We start from the raw sequence: 21,242 nt of genomic DNA on the forward strand, positions 1-21,242 counted from the left end.
TGCTGCCTTCAGGGAGCACCTTCACAGCCACCAGCTCTGCGAGTGCTACTGAAGGAGAGGAGTGTGTGAGACAAGATAAAAGAGAAAAATTAAACTGTTTATGAAAGTTACATCAAAGTGCTGTTTATAATGCTGAGGGGATGCTCTCTTACCTTGACACACTCTTCATTCATGAGCCAGACCTCGTTATTTCTCAGCGTTATTTCTGACAGATGTTGTCAGCAGCCAGGCAGCTTATACAGACAAGCTCGTGATTTGCTTTCTTCTGTGACTGATCAAAATACTAAATATGGGCATTCATGTGCCTGATGTCATCCTGAAGTTTTGTGCACATAATTTAAGTTTGACTGAGTTGAAAAAAAGCAATGAATTGTAATATTAATCGTGTGGTTCCTTCCCTGATCAGAACATGAAGCTTTTCAGTCTTTATGGACTATAAAATACTGCTGAATTGTGAACAAAAAGCTCAGGATCAAGTAAGTGCAGCAGAAGCCCTTTGAGTGATTATGAAAGCCAAAGCTGACTGTTATCATCATTAAATTTAGTCTGAAGTTGATTAATGTCTATGGAACGAGGATCCAGTTTCCATCCTTTCACTCAGTTTGAAATGAGAGGAGGGATTACCTTTTGTAGTTGTAAGAATGAGTACTTTGGTTTACTGTGGGGAATACAATTGCACAACCATATAACGTGGGTGCATTTCTGCTTGCCCTTCAGGAGGGTCAGCAGGACGTACAAACTCTGCTGCTCTCTGTGGAGATCACTGTTATCTTTGTTTTATGCTACAGTTCCAAAAAATACACCGTGTGGGTTAAAAGGAGAATGAGGGGAGTGTGTGATCCTAATGGAAAACCCAAACAAAAGATGAATTGAAGAGAATAGCCAAGCCCAACATGGGGGCCAGAGCATGGGGCCCTGGTGCAGGAGCCAGGCTGAGCAGCTCCCACAGCTCTGATACAGCCATTGATGGAGGTTCCATTAGCCGTGGGAGTTAATAACCCTGTAATGAGCCTGAGCCTTGCTTTGCAGAACATTGGGATCACGTGTTGGTGACTGGTTGAGGATTCAAGGCTCAAAGACTGTATTGGAATGTTTGTAAGACCCTAAAATGGACATGGTGGTGATGGGTCAGTGGTTGGACGTGGTGATCTCACTGGTCTCCAACCACAGTGATTCTAGTGATTCTGTGAAAAGTGAGAAATTCTTGGCTGTGTTGAACCAGATTATGATACATAGCACAGCCCTGAGTAAGTAGGGCATGACCTGAATCACACAGGTCTTACTTTGTAGGGATTGTGCTTCACAGGCACCCTCAGGGCCACAGCTCTCACCTGGCTTTTTCCTGGAGGCACTGCCTATCTGCCCCAGTTTGTGTCAGCAGGACACTGAGGTGCCACAGGCAGGTTTTATTTTGGGATGGGAATACAAAAGGAGTTCCACTCCCAGATGTGTTGTCTGAGTTTGGCATCTGGATAGCACAAATAGAGGGATAAAGATGATTGACTCTGTTGTATGATCTTATATAGATATGTCAGAGTCCACTCAGTATTATACTGATAGACGTACACATATACAACGTTTACCAACAAAAAGCACACTATTATTAGCTAGTAGAGTATACAGCTATTTTCTGATTCCTTTCCTACAGAGTAATTGATGTTGAAGGGGACCCTTTGTGATGCTCCAGTCCCATTCCCTGGTCAGTTGCACAGGGCTCTGAGCAGCCACACCTGGCAGTGCTGACTTTATTCCTGTTGGCATCCTGAGCCTGTATCTGGTACTGGTTCCCAAAGGATGTCCTGTGGAATGTTTATTCTTCCCCATGCTTCTTGTTTTCTTTCTGCTAAGAAAGCAGGTAGCAGCTGTCAGGCCAAATTTGTTTTAGTTTCCAAAAGCTGAAGTCAGAACAACTTTCACATTCAGTTTGATTAAAACTAATACATATGTATATGTTCTGTCCTGAATATTTTATGGCAAAAAGTCATGTTTTCTTAATACTTAGATTAGTAGCTAATACTGATATGATGGCTGCATAACCCACCTTCCATTTCCCTCTTCAAATGGGTGTCAACAGCTGGAAGAGCTCAAGCAGCCTTTGGGACTGTGGGATGTGGCAGCAGCCTGCTGAGTGTACTGCTGCAAGGCAATAGCCCTTGTTCACCTGAAAACAGGTCTTAAATAACCCAACTTTGTCCCTGCATTCTTCCTTCCTCCATCTTAACCCAACAGGGGCTGTCCTTTTTACCCAGCTGTTGGGTGACTCTGAAGAGCAGAGTGTGAGACCTCAAGTTGTTGTGTCCTGGGTTACCTTGTGATGGAGCTCCCAGGCAAAGGCTGCTGTTGGTTGCCATGGGAGCACCCGCCGAGGTCAGGTATCCTGAGTGAGGTTTGTGTGAAACCAGTGTGTGAAGAAGTAGTAAAACCACGCTTTTGGAAGGGATGCTGAAATTTGATGATAGGCAAAAGACCTCTTGGCTGATTCCCTCCTTGCCGGTGGGGAGCAGGAGGTCACACTGGAGGATGCTGTGCTCACCAGCGGGATGGTGCTGCTGGCACAGCATCTTTCCATTTGTTAAACTGGGGTGCTGAGAGCATTAGGTTTCTAACTCAGCCTCATTGGTGACCTTCCCAAAAATGCAGGCCTTGAGATGTCCTTTTAATGCAGTTCTTCTTGCCTCAGTGTGTCTCTTCCCTGTTTTGCAAGCCTGGGGAAAGTTTGGGGAATCTGAAGGGCTGGATCCCCGTCTCTTGCCATAGTCCCTTCAGCCTGGCTCTGTGTGTGGGCTGATGATGCACCTAGCCATGCCACTGCTGATGCCTTGTGGGAGGTACTGACACCCACCTTTTGCAATGTTTTCCCACTAAAAAAATGGGAGCATAGTGGCTTGAGCGAACATTTTGGATTTCTACTCCAAAAACAAGAACTTCTGGAATTTCCCTTATGGGTGCACTTGGGTCCAGGTTTTACTCTCCAGCAGCTGCTTGACTGTGTGATCAGCAGCCATATGGATGGCATTTTCAGCTATAGATGCTTCACATCAAGAATGCTCAGCCATTCTTGGACTGGGCTCAGAGAAACTGAACACAAAACCAAGGTGTCATTCCAAGGCTGGGCTTCTCAGTGCATCGACAGTCTAGGAGACTTGAAAAGCAGGCATAAGGTTTTGCTGTTTTTGAACAACTGCAGACAATTCTGTTAGACACATCTCACAGTTCTGCAAGGCCGGCTTTGATTCTTTGTACTTCCAGACTTCTATGTAAAGACTAGTTCCAGCATAAGAGATAGCAAGAAATTGCTCCTTAAAGAAGAAGAGATAAAGCAAGATAAAGAACTTCAAAGCAGATACCATTACAGCATATCTAGAAAGAAACAAGAAATTACCAGGAAGAATCCTGTATTAAAATCTGGTCACATTTTCCAAGGAGAACACGTTTATCTTATCGACAGTGGGGCTGGGCAATTTCCCAGTTAATGCAAGTGAAATACCCAACAAAAGACAGGGGCTTTAATAGGCAGACTTGTTGCTTCATACTTTCAGATCTCTCCATGGGTTTAGGAGTTTATTGTAAAATGTATAAAGCTAAAAGTTTTATGTTGCTGTAGGAAACTTTTTAAAATACTTTCCTTCTTCAAAGGACATCTGGAAGTTCAGTAGAAGTTTAAAGACGACACATTCTCATTAGGAGTTGGCCTCAAAGTCTTTCTTTCATCAATAGTTTAGGATTCTTTGTCTAATAAGAAACTTTAATAAATGAATCTCCATACATTGTAGTTAGAGTGGAATGAGGAAATTAATCTAATAACTAATCAAAAGCCCTTCGGATGTTGGGAAGGACGCTGCAAGTACATCTGTAAAGCTCTTTTTCTCTCTTTTTCACTCTCTAGTTCTGAATTTCTCAAGGAATCCCGAAGCTGGTACTTGTGCAGATGATCCCCCAGATGTAGACCTGTGGACTGATCTCCCTAAGTGCAACACCAGCATAGTCTGGGTTTTATGGAAATCAGATATTTCAGAGTTATCTTTTTTCTTTTTTTTTGTTTAGCATCAATGCATGAATGTAAAGGAAGGCTTGACAAGCACAGCCAACATGTTAGGATGTCAGTGCAAGGGAAGAGAGATCTTATAATTCAGCAGCATATGCTCAATGCAAACTTTACTGTCACCTTCGTTATGACTGTTTATGAGGGTGAATAGTGATAGGACAAGGGGGAATGGTCTGAAACTGAGACAGGGGAGGTTTAGATTGGATATTAGGAGGAAGTTTTTCAGCCAGAGGGTGGTGAGGCACTGGAACAGGTTGCCCAAGGAGGCTGTGGATGCCCCATCCCTGCAGGCATTCAAGGCCAGGCTGGATGTGGCTCTGGGCAGCCTGGTCTGCTGGTTAGTGACCTGCACACAGCAGGGGGCTGGAACTGGATGAGCACTGTGCTCCTTTGCAATCCAGGCCATTCTGTGATTCTATGATTCACTAAGTCATTCTGGGGACTGTCTAGCTCTTGTGGGAGTGCTGAGGCCAAGCTGCACCAGCAGAGTTTTGGCTTTACCTGTGGTGTGAGTTAATTGTGGGTTGGTGTAATTGGATTTTCTCAGCGTGATGCTTACAGTGACCAGCCATGAAATATAATGCAGTTTTATCAAATTGTGATTCTGTGCATAACAGCAAAGGTTTCCACCAACTTGTGTTGTGTACCAAGTGGAGTGTGATGGAAGAGAAGTCTACCATTGTGGAGGAGAGGAGAGCTCGGTGACGGTTTTAGAAATGAAAACCCAACTTTCTTTACAACCTCTAAGAGCTTTGGGTGGAGATGGTCCCAGCACGACTCTTTGTATCTAATTGGTATATTAAGTTGTTTGAGGAAAAGTCAGAGGTAAAGGCAGAAGGATTGGTTTTGTGTTGATGGTTTTTCTTTAAATTAAAAAGAACGTAAAAAACAACAACAACAACAACAAAAAAAACAACTAGAAAGGGATGTTTGAGGAAGTGAGCTTAATTTGCAGGATGCCTTCATTGTTCAAAATCCACACTGTGATAAGCAACGGAGTGATTGCTGTTGGGTACACCAACTTTGTGAGATGGGGACAGCAGGGCACCCAGACTGCACTGCTCCTCTCATTTCGTGGCATCTTCCAGCCAGGCCTGAGTACTGACCCTCCTTGTTCTGCCTTTTTGTAGCACATGGGCATTGCACACCTTCTGGATGTGAAGCTGCCTTTGTGCACAGAAGTTGCAGTTAATACTTATCTTTGACAACTAGATGCTACAAGTATAATGTTGAGCCAAAGGATCAGTTGTCATCGTCAACTGCTAAAACTTTGATTTTAATTGTATGCTGGAAAATTCTGCTATGCATTTTCTAAAGGGAACCCAAGCCATTCTGTGCTCCTGTGACTGCTTGCCTTGTTTCCAGCTAGTAGAGCAAAGGGCTCCATCTATTCCCAGGCAGGGTGTGCTGTTCTCTGCAGGGATGTGGCACTGCCGGCAGCCTGCAGTTTCCCCAGCACTTGTGGCATGCACCAAAACCTGACCTCTGTGTGGGTTCCATTTGCTTTGTTCTGTTCCTGGCCACCTCAGCCCCAGCTCAGACAGGAAGTCTGAAGTCAGAAGGAAAGTTTTCCTCCCTCTTTTTCCCTTTTTTCCTAAGCAGTAGGAGATGTGGGGACTTTGAGTCTTGTGCTCCTGGATTCAGCGCTCTGACAGTGCTCATATTGCTTGCACACGTGTGCCTTGATAGCTCTAACTGCCTGTTTGCCGTGATAGCTCTGGTAGCACATGTTTTTTGGCAGTGCTGATCCACACCTCTCTCAGCAGCCAACCTGCGTGTTTCTCCATTTCCCTGCCTGTCCCCAAGCATGAGCCCATCGCGTCTCCCTGCCAGCATCGATCACTTTTCCATCTAAGCAGGCACCTCGTTCTGCACACAGCTTTCACACCTGCTGTTAAAGGGAATATGTTTGCTAGATAGAGATCAGGGAACTGAATTGCAGGTTTTTTTGGCCTTACAGTTGTCGCCTGCATTCCTTCGGCGATGTCTGCATTTGCTTTGCAGCATTACTGATAGCATCGTGGAAGTTTCAGTGACCTCCTTTACTAAACACTGTCCTTCTTTTAATTAAGGCAGTGAATTGCTAATATGGCTTCTGCACATTTACAATGACAATGAGCAAAATAGTGGTAAAGAATAGCAAGGAGGCTGAGTCTGCCAAGAGGAACCACGGACTTTGCAAACAAAGTTGCTGCACTTCTACCTCTTCAGGCAAAGCCAGCTTGTTTTGAAGGTTTATGGCGCAATGCTTTTGTTTTCCATATTTTTGGATTTGTGTATTTGTATTTCAATGTAGTTTACGGGGATGGTTTTGTTTCCCATGTCTATTTGCTTTGATTCATTTTCATTGACACCAGCACAAATCTGCTGTCACTCATGATAATGCAGAACTGGGGGTGCAGAGGAAGATCAGATTCCCCAAATTTTGCTGTTATTTTGAATAAATTCGTATCTCTTTGAATTATTCAACCAGCTTGAATAGTGTTGGAAAACTTCAGATGAGACTTCTACAAATGAATTATGAATAAGATTTTTGTTTTGTACTGGCTTCCACAATTTTTCTCAAATTTCCATTTCTCAGTTGTCCTTATGATCAAGTGTTTCAGAAAAAAAATCTGTACGGATAGGTCTGCTAGGGAAGGTACACTTCTGCAATCAGCACAGCTGATAAATTCTGACTTCACCTGATTTCTGTCTCCTCATTTCCAGAGAGCATCACTGGACATGGTCCCCACAAAGGGCATTGGGGCTGGTTGCTGGGAGCCTGTCATTGCATTGAAAATCACAGAGGGTCAAATGTGGCCTGTGCATTGTGACAGCTGAGGGTAATTGTTCAGAAAGCATGTGTTTCCCTAGCTACAAGAAATGGAGCAAAAAGTCAACATTGGCTGTAGACCTGGTGGTTGCCAGGCAGTGGGATTTTCTTCCTAGTATCTTCACAGTTGGAAGGGACCTTTAAAAGCCATCTGGTCGCGCTCTCCTGCGACACCAACATCTCCTTCAGGTGCTCAGTGACCCTTCCAGCCTGGCCTTGAACGTCTCCAAGGAATGGGGATCCACCACAGCTCTGGGCAACCCTTGCTGAGGATCTGCTGGCAGTGAAGTGCCTGGCTGTGCAGCAAAGCCTCTTCCATATCAAATCTGCTTGGAAAGACAAATCCCAGGCTGTGCCCTACATGGGACACTTGGTGTTTTCTGCATGGTTCACCTGAAATGCTCAGTGAGAATCCCAGTTTCTCTGTAGGTGAATCCCCATGGCTCAGCATCCACCTGCACATCTCTGCCTTTCCAGGTTTGTCTGATTCATTCCTACAGGGTTTTAAGGGGGCAGGGCAACTTAACAGCACCTTCCCCACAGTGCAGGTGAAAGGCTTCCATCAGAAAGGGATACATTTGCATAAAGACTGAGCTAACAAAGTGCTGGGCAAGGTGTGGCAGAGCAGTTCTATCACCACCTCTAATGCAGCTCTGCAGCACGGCGTTGGACCAGCCTGCAGCCACAGCTTTGTATGTGAGATGGTAAGCAGGTCCCATTGCCTTCACTGATGTACAGCCACTTCTACATCTTCCCCAAGTGTATGCCCACGTTTTGTTTGCAGATTTACAGCTCTCTGGAGTTACCATACGATGTATAATCTTGTTAGGAAATACAACCCTTGTAGCACACTGCGTGATGTCAGGTTCTTGCTGCATCAATGAATTTACAAAACATTTAATAAGCCAACTGTATTTTGAATTGGAACTTGAGAAAAATATTTGTTTTGTTCATAACCAGCCATGCACATTTCTAGTGATGTGCCTGCAGAGGAGGCCTATTGTAAAATGCAATTAACCTTGCCATCTGTGCACGTATCTCATGATTTTTATGTAACAGGATTACTTTAGTGAGTTGCATCAGAATTTCTCAGAATGGTGTCCCCTTTATTTTACTGCATTTGTGGAATTTGTGGAGATGGCAATGTGAAGTAGTGCAAGGAAGCAGAATAAACCCTGGATGATAATGTCAGGAGGGCTGTGGTGCCAAAATAAAGAGAAAATACAGCTGTTAGAGTGGTGGGGGCCAGCACTGTGTGGCATAGCAATGGAGAAGTTCCCTTAGGACAGGGAGCAAGGAGGGAACCAACCCCATACCAGGGACACAGCTGGAGGAAAACATGGGAAACATACTTGGAGAAGGGGCTGCAGCTCCTCACTGCCCCTTTGGCTGATGGAAATAAAGGCAGGAAAAGCACGAAGTTGGCATAATGCTGAGAAAAGGTGAACTGTTTGTCATTGCTGCCTCTGGGCAGCCTGGTCTGCTGGTTGGCGACCCTGCACACAGCAGGAGGTTGAAACTGGATCAGCATTGTGGTCCTTTTCAACCTAGGCCATTCTGTGATTCTGTGATTGATTGGGTCATAGAAGATGATGGGTGGAGATCCCGAGTCACCTGGCAGCAGTGTGCTGTGAGCAGAGCAGGAAAAGTGCTGACATGGCTGCAAGCAGGGAAACGTTTTGGAGGAAAGTTTGGTGAGCATGTCAAAGCAGAGGCAAATTTTAATAGATTTTAATAGAGTTCAATAGAAACCTGCATGAGAAATGACACTGTTCAGTCTAAAGTAGTGCATCCTATTCCATGTAATACCTGTAATGAACTTTCAGAAATTAAAAGTCATGGACACCGGAATGGGTGGCCAAATTTGGGGCAGAGAAGCTGAGGGCTCTGTGTTTGGAAGCTGCAACCAGTAGGCAGGAGGTGGAAGCCCTTTAGTTTGGAAGCTGAGATAGATAAAAGAAAGCTGGAACTGATTGCCATCAGCAGAAAGCAGCACCTCGTACTTCAGGGCTCCAGGTTTGCCATGGGTTGGAAAAGCCCTGAGAAATCTGAATTGTTTAATTATGTGTGGCTGCGGAAACCTCAGCAGGTACAGTTTATATTCAGGGTCTGTATTGTGTTTGCCACTGCAAACAGGGTGACCCATCCCTGGTGATGCCTGAGGCCATGGATGGGGCACCTAGGGGTGGAGTTGAGCGGGCTTTGGGGTTCCTTCCAACCCTATGATACTTTGTGAAGATTCAGAGCTTATGTTTCAGCTGTGCTATTGCAGTCAAACAGCCTGTTATTCCCCATATGTTGCCATACAAAGCCATGAATGTGTGTATCTGTTGCTCAGAAGCAATGGGATAAAGGAAGGATATGGGAGGGAGAAGTGTGTTGCAGTTTGCACTCTGATTGCATTCTGGGAACCTCTTGTTTGTCTTTCCCACCAAGGGACTTGCAGGAGAGCCAGGAATCATTTCCATGGTCCTTCATAATGGCTAGGCTGTTGAATTTTGTTAATGACACTGACGAGATTTCTGCTTCACTACACAGAGGGCAGGGCAAATGGGGTCTCCTGGCATGGAGCCATCCAACCTGGCTGAGATCCCAAGCAGTGGTCAAGGTGGTGCTGGTGGCCCTGCTTGTGGGTATGGTGTCAGAAACAGGCAGCACTTTGGAATGTTCCCGTTATGGGAATGGCTGTGCAGAGCCAAAGCCTCTGCTGTGACTATGGCAGGGCTGGCCCTAGTGATCCCCAACCCTGCATGGGCTGTGTGCCTGCAGTTCCCATCTGAAATTCCATGTTACAGAGCACCACTAACCCAAGCTGCTATTTTGTTTAAAGCAAGTAGACAACTGTATTTCTATATAAAAATGTATCTGCCAACTTGATTGTTTGTACTGTAGTACTATAGACCTGTGGTGCACCAGGCCATGAACGCACTACTGATGTCGTCCTCCCTCCCATGTGGGCTTCATTTAGCACCTAAGCAACAGCCAGCAGGGATTTGAGTGCAGCAATTCAGGAGCAAGCAAGGCATGCTTCTGTCTGTGTGGATGCATGCAAATGCAGCCTGTGCACAGAGGGACACAGATTTACAGGACTGCTTGCAAACTGATTTGTGATATGCATATTGGACTTAATGAAGGCTGGGCTTATAAAATATTTGCTCCTCTCTTGCTGGCAAATTTCTAAGGTGTAATTTGCAAATCCTCACAGCTGCTGGGCTGCTGGCCCTGTGTTGGGCAGGAACGGGGCAGCTGCAGGCTGCTGGCTTTCTGCTATGCCTGTGTGAGAATATGATCTCCTGTGCCATAAGTACAGCCCTGCAGGCAATGTGGCCTTTCTAAGGTTCCTGGAGCAATTGTCTGCTTTGTGTTGTCTCTGCTAACACTGATGTGGGCAGACCTTCTATAACCCAGCATCACTCCAACATAGTGAAAAAACTGAACATTTGGTGAGGTTATGTGACAACAGAGGCTTCATTTAGTGGTTGACAGTGTTACTACAGAGCCAAAAACTTCCACAAGAAGTGGGAAGGGCTGTGCATAGGTGTGCGAAGAGGAGCGTGTTGGGTCAGCTGTGGGTTAGCAAAGCCCTGAGATACACATTGGATGCTGCTGTTATGGAGCCATAACTCCTGGCTTAGCATAAGGGAGGTTGTTACACACAGGCAACTGCCAGAGCTGAGTTACGGCGGTCGTTACACTTCTGATAAGAGAAATGCTTTCAGCAAATTTAATTAGGGAGCTGCAAACTTTTTTAAAATTTAAATTAGCTCACTGACACTGAAACTAGAAATTACATGTGAATAGATTACAGCTTGTTTTCAAGTATTAATAATTGTTTTACTGATCCAAGAATAACACGGCTCGCATCCTGCGGCCTGGCTCTGAGTCCCGTGCTGCAGCAGCTCCTTCCTATATGGGCAATGCTTTGGGGCAGAAGGCACCTGGGAAGGATCAGGGGCTTCAAGTGGCTTTGAGCAAACAGGGATTGCTCCTGTGCTGTTCCCCTGTTGGTTTCCCTCTGCTGGGCTGGGAGCAGCAGGAGGGAGGCAGAGCTGCTGGGACACCACTGGGTTGCCTGAAGGGTTAGGCAGGGTTCCTAGGGACAAGGCAGGCAACCCATGCTGAATGCACAACAGAACTGCTGCATTCGGGTTCATCAGCACATTCCTGCTGTCAGAGTGCCCTAAGATTGGGATGGACATGGGAATCACTGCTGTGGAGCCCTACATCACTTTATGTGTGTCCTAATCACTTTGCATGCCATTGATACCCAAATGGGAATTGGTTACATCTTAAAAACTTCCTCTACTGGGCTTTGTATCCTGGAGCTGCCCATGGGCATCCACAGTCCTGTCCAACTCGTCCAGCAGAGCTGGAGCTGCTGGGATGGGAGAGACATCATAGGAAAGCCAGAAGTCAGCTGCCCACTGATCACAGAATCACAGCACGGTCGGGGTGGAGGACAATTTAAAGCCCTGTGTGCTGGGTGCACCCCATCAGCTCAGGCTGCCCAAGGCTCTCACACAGACCTGTCATACAGCCGGCTGGCAGCTTTGGGGTGCAGGGCAGCTGCTGTTGTGCCTCTGCTACATGCAGAATGCCTCCACCAAGGAAGGAGTGCACTGCTTGCCATGGCTCTTGCAGACAGGATTTGGAGTGATGAGCCAGAATTAACAAATATGGGGGGAAAGTGTTATTTTTGCATCTTGTGTTGCAAGATGTGGAAATCACCAATACTAGAGGCTATATAGTCATGGACAGACAAACAGGCAGTGAGGACAGCCTGGATCTGCCCTGTGCTGGTCCTGCATGGCAGTACAGGGAGGAGCTGATGGAGCTGTGGATGTCTCTGTTCATAGCAGGGGAGTTGGACTAGATGGACTTGAAGATCTGAAATTAACAGTTTATTAGAATGCTTATTTTGTTCTATCAAAACTTTCTCAGAGAGTTTCTTTCCCTTTTTTGGAATGATTGTAGCTAGCTGGAAGGCAGTGAGCATCACGGGGCAGTGGGGGAAGTGGTGTACCTGGGGGGACTTGCCACAGAGAAAAAATGGATTATTTTCCTCATAGGTTATTTGTCTTTGAATTTTTTCCCCATTTCTCAAAGAACTTTGAAACCAATGATCCTGGAAATGCTACTGTAATTCATTACATCATATTCTTTGTATTTTCAGGCCCTTAATTAGCAGTCAGCTTTTCATGGATCATTGTAAGAATGGCTTAAGTCTCCTCATGACTTTTTGTTACACAAAGAGCAAACAGATGCATTCAGCTAGAGCTGTATTTATTATAGATTAAGGGCAGAATTGCCTGAAATAGCAAGCATAAAATGTCCTCAAGAGAGAGTACAACAAAAAATGTATACCAAGAGATGGTGTGCTGTGGTCTGTCTTTTGTTGTCTGCAAAGCATTGGGTTCCTTTGCCACTTCTGAGGTCAGAAGATTCGAGGTTTTCGTTGTCCTCCCAGGTAGTATCTGCTGCCAGATACTGCCTTATGCAAAACAGGGTTTGGGGTTCCTTAAGTCAGTGTGTGTTCAATGTCATAGAATCCTAGAATGGCCTGGGCTGTAAAGGACCCCAATGCTCATCCAGTTCCAACCCCCTGCTATGTGCAGGTCGCCAACCAGCAGCCCAGGCTGCCCAGAGCCACATCCAGCCTGGCCTTGAATGCCTCCAGGGATGGGGCATCCACAAATTCCTTGGGTAACATCAACTGGAGACTTGGTGCTATTAATTACATATATTGTTATTGTCACCGGCAAAGAAAAGTGCAGGGAAAGAGCTTAAACATGGAGTTGATTCATGTTACATCCTGCTTGATCCTCAGCAAATAGAACTGCAAAGCCTTGTGAAGGTCCCAAGAGCAGGTGTGATTTGTGCACAGGTCACCAGGACTCCAACAATATCTTGACCACCTGAGATTACAGATAAACAGTACGTCTCTAATTAATGGGCGTGATCAAGGCTGAACAGCTCTGGGTTGTGGTATCCAGGCTCATATGTCATGCAGAAATGTCCTTTCAGGACTCTGAATTGATTCACAGTATTTCTCAGATTCAGAAGTCAAGAGCTTTGAAGAAATGCCTAGATTATTGCTTTCAGGTGATTCCTGGTTTTGAAGTGAAATTTTCATTGAATATTCATTTCGCTGATCAAATACTTCAAGGCATCTGTGTGCAAATGTGGAGCAAAACTGTTATTTTGAAATTAATTTTTCTTATGAAAGAATTTGGCTGGTGCTCAGTTAGGGTAGCCCATGCCCAGTGTTCATAAGCATCACACATTTCCTACTGGCTGCTCTTGGATTCCAGCTGGGTTTGCAAAGGCTTCTGAGTACTGAGAAGCAGTTCCAATGCAGTGCCTCTGCTCCCTGCTGGTGTGCAATGTGTGAGCTCAGAGATTGTTGGCTAGAACTGCACTAACCCAGCCCAAAGCACTATCTCCTGTTGGCTGCAGTGGAGAACGAGACCCTGTGCAGAGCCAGTGCTCACCTTTGTTAAGTTCTACGTTGCACACGCACACAGCTGGGCAGAAAAACTGTTCCATCAATTACATTTCCTTGCTCTTTTCTAGAGGGGTATTTGGAAGCTGGGATCTTGGTTGCTGGAGGCTGGTTTGCAAAGGGCTCAGCTCTAACGAAGAAGGTTCAGGGCATGCAGCACCTCGTGCTGTCTTTGGATCTTCCATCCTAAGCCTCCCATGTCTCTGTCCCAGGGCTGTGGCACAGCACTGAAGCCAGCCTCACCCCCAGGCAGCATTCCTTAAGAGCTGATGGCACGTGCAAGGAATTCTTGTTTATCTAATTTCCAATTAAAAGAAAATAATGCAGTCCAGCTGCATGCTGTTGTTGCTGCAGAGCTGCGTTGTACAACCACGTTTTAGAAAACAGCAGTGACATTTAGGGATTTTCTTGCACGTAATCATTGTTAGCAGAAAACAGAGCACGAAGCAGAGGCTAAGGCTCCCTGCCCATGACTGCTTCATTTGCTGTTGGTTTTGGCCCAGCTCTCCAAGGAAATGGGACATCTCTTTTCTCTCCAGAACAGAGATTTCTAATGCATTTGGATTGTTTATTATCCTTTTATTTTTGTTCCTTTTTTTTTTCTCTGTATTTTTTCTTTGCAGAAAAGGTTTTCACATCCAGATTAAACCCTGAGTATAAAATGAAATATTTAGGAAGACGCCCGTTGTGCATAAAACCACAACACTGTAACTAGAAAAAGGCAAATTTTACTTATTTTCTTATTTTACGGATTTCAGCAGAGCCCAACTAAGGTTGTGTGACGGCTAAGTCTGCCACAAAGTTGCACAGTTGCAATTTTTTGCTTCTACTCATAGCAGAGCTCAATGAAAAGAAAAAGGGGACTAAGGAATAAGACAGGCAGCAGTGACCCCCATGTGTGGGTGAGGGCCTCCTGCACTGAGCAGAGCTCTCTTGGTTGGGATGTGACCCTGCTGGCTCGTGGAGACCATTCCTTGCTCAGAGAAGCTATGGGTGCCCCTGGAGGTGTTCAGGGCCAGGTAGGATGGGGCCCTGGGCAATTGAATCTGGTACTTGAGCTAGTGGTTGGCAGCCCTGCCTGTGGTGGAGGGGTTGGAGCTTGATGATCCCTGAGATGTGAAAGGTGGTGTAACTAAACTCTAGAATAATAACTTCTTGGTGTTCACGTTATTAGAAAAAAAACAAACAAACAAATGGATACCCAGAATCCAGACAAATCGATTTTCTACTGTAATTTGTACAGACTGAGAGATATTGTTTTGAAAATTTAAAATTCATTGAAATCCCTACAGTACCTGCAACTCATTTGCTTTTTTATTAATGAACGTTGTTCACGCTGTTAGTATCAGAGCTGTAAACGCACAGCACCAGTTAAAAAGAACAGTGTGAAATGGATGTGATTAAATGCCAGTGCTGTGAGGTAGTAGGAGCCTTGTCCCAAACCCACAGGAGCAGCAGCAGCATCCCCCTGGGTTCCTGTAGGCATGGGATCAGGGCCAGCATCACTTTCACCTTGCTCCTGATCAGCAGGTGCTCAATGATGGCTTCCCACTGTTCCACAGAGCTGTTCCAGTGCTATACAGGAGCTGTAATCACATTATGTTTTAATCAACAATGTAAATCAGGCAGCTCTTAGTTTTACAGGCCCGCAATGAATTCTGTGTCTTATGGTATCTTTACAAAACTCGTTGCAATAAACTTTTAAGTCTTTGCCAGCGCCCCAAGAAAGGTCTGTGGCATCACAAGCTTTTCTCCAGTGACCAACTCATCACGAAATAAAAACAGAATAAAACAGAGTTCACATTGCTCTCCTCACACCATGATGCCATGGCATGGTAAGAGACATCACCTGTGCAGTGCCAGGTACTGAGCAGCACCCAGCTCCTGGCTTGAAGCACTCATGGAGGTACTCACAGATCCTTTGTACTGCACAGCTTCAGCCTCAGTGCTTTTGACACAAGACAGGGACAGGGTGGGATGGCATAAAGGAGACACCAGCTGCAGGGTTCTTATCAGTTCTAGAGGGTCTTATGGTTCCCTTCATGTCATTTTGTGGGTACATCCAAGAAAACTCCTCTAGGTGATCCATCACAGAGTGGCTTTGGACGTGGAGCGGAGGGGAGGACTCTCATCTTCCAGTGTTATTCCTATAACAAGTAGTCCTTCATCATGCTTCTTTATATGCATATCTGGAAGAGGGCTCCTGCTGCTGTGGTTGTTGGTTTGCGACAGCAGGTTGATTTCTGATGGGCATAAGGCTGTGTTTACTCTGGAATTCATTTATTAATCTGGGCATCTTGCTGCTGGAGCCGGGTGGCCCCAGTGCTCTTCCTTTCAGCCCACTTCGAAACCTTTTTTTTTCCCAGTGCTGAATGTTCATTATCCATAGCACTCAGGCTGTGCTCCGTACATCAGGTGGAATGGGGCAATAGCTCAGATTTCATTCACATGCTTACCGCCATTGTGCTTTACTTCTGCCCTCATCAGAAGCCTTAGTATAAAGGTACAAAGGCAGTAACAGGGCAGAGGGATCTAGGCAGACCTAGGCAATATATTAATATGTGATCTAATTTCTGCTAAGCCTTAAGGGGTGCCTTTCATCTGTATGAAGAACATGAGGTCCATGGTAAGGAGAAGAGGAACATAATGTGGTAATTGGATTGTGGGAATTGGATGAGGTAGCTGGTGCCATGGCCAGCCAGCCTACAGCTCATGCAGATCGCACACAAAGGACCCAGACTGCACCAAGACAAAAGAGCAGTCTTCCTCTGCTAATGAGTAAGGAGATATAAAAAGTTTAGTTTCCTAAGTGCATCCATTTAAAAACTTCAAATGAGAGCTGCACAGTTGGATAGAAGTATAAAAGTAATGTAGAGCTTTTGTGTTGACTATGTAAATGGATAACACTAAAAGCTACAGCTCTTTGGAAAAAGGTTTGGAAGAGTATTATGTTGGAAAATGCATTACCTGTAAACGAAAACAGTTTTGAGAGTTCTCTAAAACCAATGAAACATCCCAGTGCACTCTGAAAGTACCCAAATGTTTTGACTTTGAAGGGATTTTTCATCCTGAGTGACGCTATTAGTGTTCCAGGATTGTCAAAATGAAATGTTTTCTTCTGTCTCAAACGAATGTCAACCCCTTTGGTCCTGAAGGCATTGCAAAGGTCTGGGTGTCTGAAGGTTGTGACAAATGGCAAATCTCCATCCTCTGTGCTGCCGATCATCATGTTGACTTCCACGCCACCGACTCTGCTCGTATCCATTCTCTTCCTGCATCAACTCTTTTGTCAATGGGAGTTCAGACAAACAAGGGGCTTGCCCAGGGTAACTCTGCTTGCATTTTCAGGGCATCCTTTGCAACTCTAGCAGCCATCGCCTCGTTTTTATTTGTCTGCTTGATGTTCAAGGTTGCTATTTGTTGTTCAAGGTTGCCTTGAGGTTCCATTAGCACAGTTTACGTAGCACCGTGAGCATCAAGTCGCATCTGTCTGATGTCAGAGAAATGCCATTAAACCAAACAGCCGAGCAGGAAAGGTTGCCTATGCTTGGGAAAGCAAGCAGGTGTGTATGGGGAGCACTAGTTACTTAGTGCTGTTAATTTACAGCCCGATTCAAGTCAAGGAACAAAAAGGTCACATAAATGAGAAAGCGCTCCATCTGCTTTTATTATTCTCCACGTCCAGGGCTGTGCTTTGCCATGTTAAATTATATCTAGCGAGCCCCTGACAAAGGAGGTAAAACAATTCATTTGCCATTTGAGGTAGGCTGGTTTTGTTGTAAACACTTTGATGGGCTGACACTGACGGTTTTTCCCAAATTTAAATCTTACTGGCACCCTGAGGTTTTCTCAACAAGACTCCATTACTAAAGCTGAATTTTAAGCAGCATCCCTTTATGTGACAGTTGCCATTGAACAGTGTCGCAGGGAGGTGTGGGAGCTCGGAAATGTCAGGGAAAGGCTTTGGGAGATGAAGCAGGACTGCGTGCCACCTGAGGGAACTGCTGCAGCCAAGAGCTGTCCAGAAACCACAGGTCTGATTTGAAAACCTTCTGAAGTTCACATGAGCTGTTATTCTTTTGGCAAATTCCAACTAACCCCTTACTCAAAAGGATCTGATTGAAGGGCAGTGCTCAGCCATACGTCAAGCCAACCCCAGCCCACCTCACCATGCCCACTGCCCACATCCCTCAGTGCCACATCCCTACGGTTCTGGAACGCCTCCAGGATGGTGACCCCACATCTTCTGGGCAGCTGTGCCTGTGCTGACTGCTCTCTGGGAGAAGAAATCTTTCCTAATACCCAACGTGAACATCCCCTGGTGCCACTTGAAGCCATAATATTTGAAGCAAGAGAACATTCCAGAGGTGCTGGTCTTGTGCATCCTTTCCAACACGCAGCTAGGCAGTGACATGTAAAAATCAAATGCTTCCTGATGCACACCCCCTGCACATGAAAGGTTTCAGTGTTGTGACAGGTCCTGCAGAGCACAGTGCCTGCCCCCTGCACGCTCCTTGCTGCAGCCCCAGGTCCCCCAGGTACCCCCACATCTCCTCAGTGGTTCTGGGCAGGCCCAGCTGCCTCACAGAGCCCTCGGTGCTGAAGAGTGGCCTGTGTCCTGCTGACTGGCCTTCTGGCAGCTGCTGATGTAATGAGAGAGCTTTTTCTGTCTTCCCTCCATCTGGGTGCTGCTTTTGAGCTCTTTCTTCTTCAGTCAGTTCTTTTCACCAAACATACGCGGACTTTGTACCTTTGATTTTCCTATTGCCCCTTTATGTTTTGTCCAAATTATTCAAAAGTGGGCGATGACAGATGGGCAGAGAGGCAGACTGTGCATCACATTAGCCTCATCTCCTTACAAGCCTGCAGCCAGCAAAAGAGCACACGCAGAGAGAGAGAAGCTTTTCTCAGCACGTGGATGGGTTCCATGCTCAATTCCCCCCACTCCTCGGCGCAGGCTGAGGGTTATCTCTTCCCTCTCCCCATCTTGCTGATGGTCTGCCATCCTCATTTGGGATAGAAGCTGTTACCATGGCTTTGTAATTTCCTGGTCTGTCCCCTACTGCCCTAGTAAATAGTCCATCTCTGCTGGCTCCACTGTGAGTTTGCTCCATCAGAGCTTAATGCAGTGCCCTTTATCCAGTTCTTATAACCAGTTATCCAGCCCTGCTCGTTTCTGAGATCCAGATGTGTTTGGGTTCAATCCATCATGCTGCAGTCGTTCTTGGCTGAGTGCTCATTCTCACTCTCAGCCTCATTGCCGTGCTCATCTCCTCCTGATGCTTTTGGCCTTTAACATGTTCTATTTTCCCCTCTTATAGCTAGCTCTGGATGTTTCCCTCCATGATTGAGGTCTCCATTCCGTCCTACTGAGGGCTTTTATTTTATTGATTCCCATGGAAATCATTGCAGGTACTCAGTGGCCATCGTAATGGATGCACTGCATGTGCCATCAATGTGCAGCGTGCACCAAGCACAGGGGTTGGGGTAATGGGAAGCTGTAACCTTTATTTAGGCTGTAAGCCATGGCCAATGATAAAAGTTCTGCAGAATTTTGGTCCCTCGCCTACCTTGACTTACAAATCTCTCTGACCTGGATGAAAGGCCATTCACTTTGCTGCACAGAACAGACATTTCAGGCCTCTCCGTGGATTTCCCAGCACAGCAGCCAATCCTTCTCTCCTCCCATTCTCTAACCCATTACCAGGCGTTCTTTCCCAGCTCTTAATCACACTTCCATCCCTGTACCGATGCAACTGTTTCTTCCCAAGTAACTCTGTAGATGATAGATTTTCATGTTAAATATTCCTTTAGGTCTTCATGTAGCAGATTAGCACCTGTCAAGTCCTTCTGCAGGTAACCTGTATTTCAGATAATGAGCAAAATGGTATCTTTAAAGGTGTCTTGGTGCTGATTTGAATGCTTTTTGAATTGAGTTCTCAGATAAGAACTGCTCGTCCTATTGGGCACTGCTTGGAGAGGAGCCCCAGAATCCCCTTAACCAAGGTTAAAACTCCCTGAAGTCTGTACCCTGTTGGTTTTGACCCAGCCACCGTATTTACATTGAGGCTCTACTTTTGTTTTTATCCAAAGAGATAACAAGTGTCAAATAATGTTTCAGGATAATGGAAGATTGGGAGTGATTAAAAAACCCTTAAACTTGCTATACAGTATGTGAATATGCATGTACTTCTTTGTCATTGACTATGTTGTGAAGTTTAAATAAATGCTATAGCTTCTTATTAGACAGCTTTCTCCTCCTTAGATTAATGCCGTAGATAGCAGAGGTATATATATTTTTTAAATTGACAGGACATTTATTTCTCTTTCCCGTGGCAGAAATCCATTAGAAGTAAACAAATTCTTTCGTCTTATCGGAGTGCTTTTAGTTGTCTGCATTTAGAGATAAAGCTCCCCTCCTTTATCACAGCACGTGTGCATGCATTCCTGCAGCGTTAAGGGGAGGTCGTGATGGGCAACAAAGCTACAGCTGGCCACAGAGGATGGAGATTCATCCGAAGCCACGTTGTGCCATTTGGTCTGTGGTTTGTGTTTCCTTCTATACTTTCCCAGAGAAGGACAGTGGGGTGGGGTGGGGTGAGGTAGGGCTTGGGGATCTCAGAGGTCTTTTCCAACCTGAATGACCCTATGATTCACACATTCCTAAAGCAGACAGTTTCCATAAAGTTCCAGCTTTGATGCCTTTCATGCAGGCAGTGTGCGGGCTGTGCTCACAGAGCATCCCACAGGGCCAGTGCCGTAAAGCTGCGCCTGGAGGAGCTTCAGTACAGCCCCTCGAGCTGCTCCAGTTGTATCTGGGTTAAGCCCATTGAGTAGTCCTCCATATCCCGGCAGTTAATTTGCTTTCCTTATTTCACCAAGTGAATGCGATCTTTTCAAACCCACTGAGAGATGCTATCCTCTGCTAAAGTGCTTCCCTCACTCTGTCTGCTGCTCAGCTGCCTCACCACACAGCACAGGGCACACCAAAGTGGCTTCCACATTGAAATATTTATACACAGGCAGAGTGCAGTGGTCATGGAGAATGGAAGAGAGAATTGCTGTTTGTAGAGAGGAAGGAACCAGCACAGAATGAGGACTCACTTCTAGCAGCCACTTGACCTACACATTTATCCAAGAGGTCCCTGAAGTTAGCACAGTGTGCACAGTGGTTGTGCATTTATTTCAGCTTAGCTTCTGGCAATGTCGAGTGTCATCTTTCACCAGAGAGTTCGTCTTGTCATTTTGCATTAGGAAAAGGGTTGAACTGTAAACCAGTTCCTCGTGCAATGCTCAACATATGTCCCTTAGAAAAGGGGAGAAAAAAAAAAAAAGAAATAAGTGCAAACCAAAGCAGGCTGTGAGGCAAGCTCTGAGAGCAGCCTTGGTGTGCAGGATGATCCCAGCCCCAGGGTTGGGGCATGCATGGGTGGGACATCAGGAAGCACGGAGCCCATCTGCCATAGAGGCAGCAGGGCTGAGCGGCATCAGCTGGGGTGAAGGAGGTCGGGAGGAAGGGTTGGAGACCTCCAGAAGAGGAGGACATTCCAAATAGGGGAAAGTAGTTTGGTTTGCTGGGTGTCAGTGGCTGCTTTGGGTCCATATGTGGAGCATTGAGATCGTGATGCCCTTTTGAAATCTTGGTCCTCACCACAGATAGCACTTTCCTTCCCCCTTGACTGTCTTGGACTTGAGAACAAGTGGGTGAAGCACTGCTTTAATATTTCCTCTACTGATCTTGAATTTACATACAGCTTATTGGTTACGGCCAACATGGATGAGGGTTTTTTAACTCTTAATTGATTGACTACTTTTGTAGTTACTGAGCATTAACAAATGTCCTTATGTAGCTACAGAAGCCCCAGAAGCTGTTCATTAAT

At 45.7% G+C, this 21,242-nt stretch overlaps 1 long non-coding RNA gene across 1 annotated transcript; it reads right to left on the bottom strand.

The window, feature by feature from the left end:
* Nucleotides 1-1,586: 1,586 nt before the first annotated feature.
* Nucleotides 1,587-2,319, bottom strand: LOC109367944. The gene is made up of 2 exons (XR_002115549.1): nt 2,042-2,319; nt 1,587-1,843 (listed from the first exon to the last, which is right to left on the bottom strand). It is a non-coding gene; the product is annotated as an uncharacterized LOC109367944 (long non-coding RNA).
* Between the last annotated feature and the right edge of the window lie 18,923 nt (nt 2,320-21,242).

This window comes from Meleagris gallopavo, chromosome 5 (assembly GCF_000146605.3).
Source record: "Meleagris gallopavo isolate NT-WF06-2002-E0010 breed Aviagen turkey brand Nicholas breeding stock chromosome 5, Turkey_5.1, whole genome shotgun sequence".
Taxonomy (NCBI): Eukaryota; Metazoa; Chordata; class Aves; order Galliformes; family Phasianidae; genus Meleagris; species Meleagris gallopavo.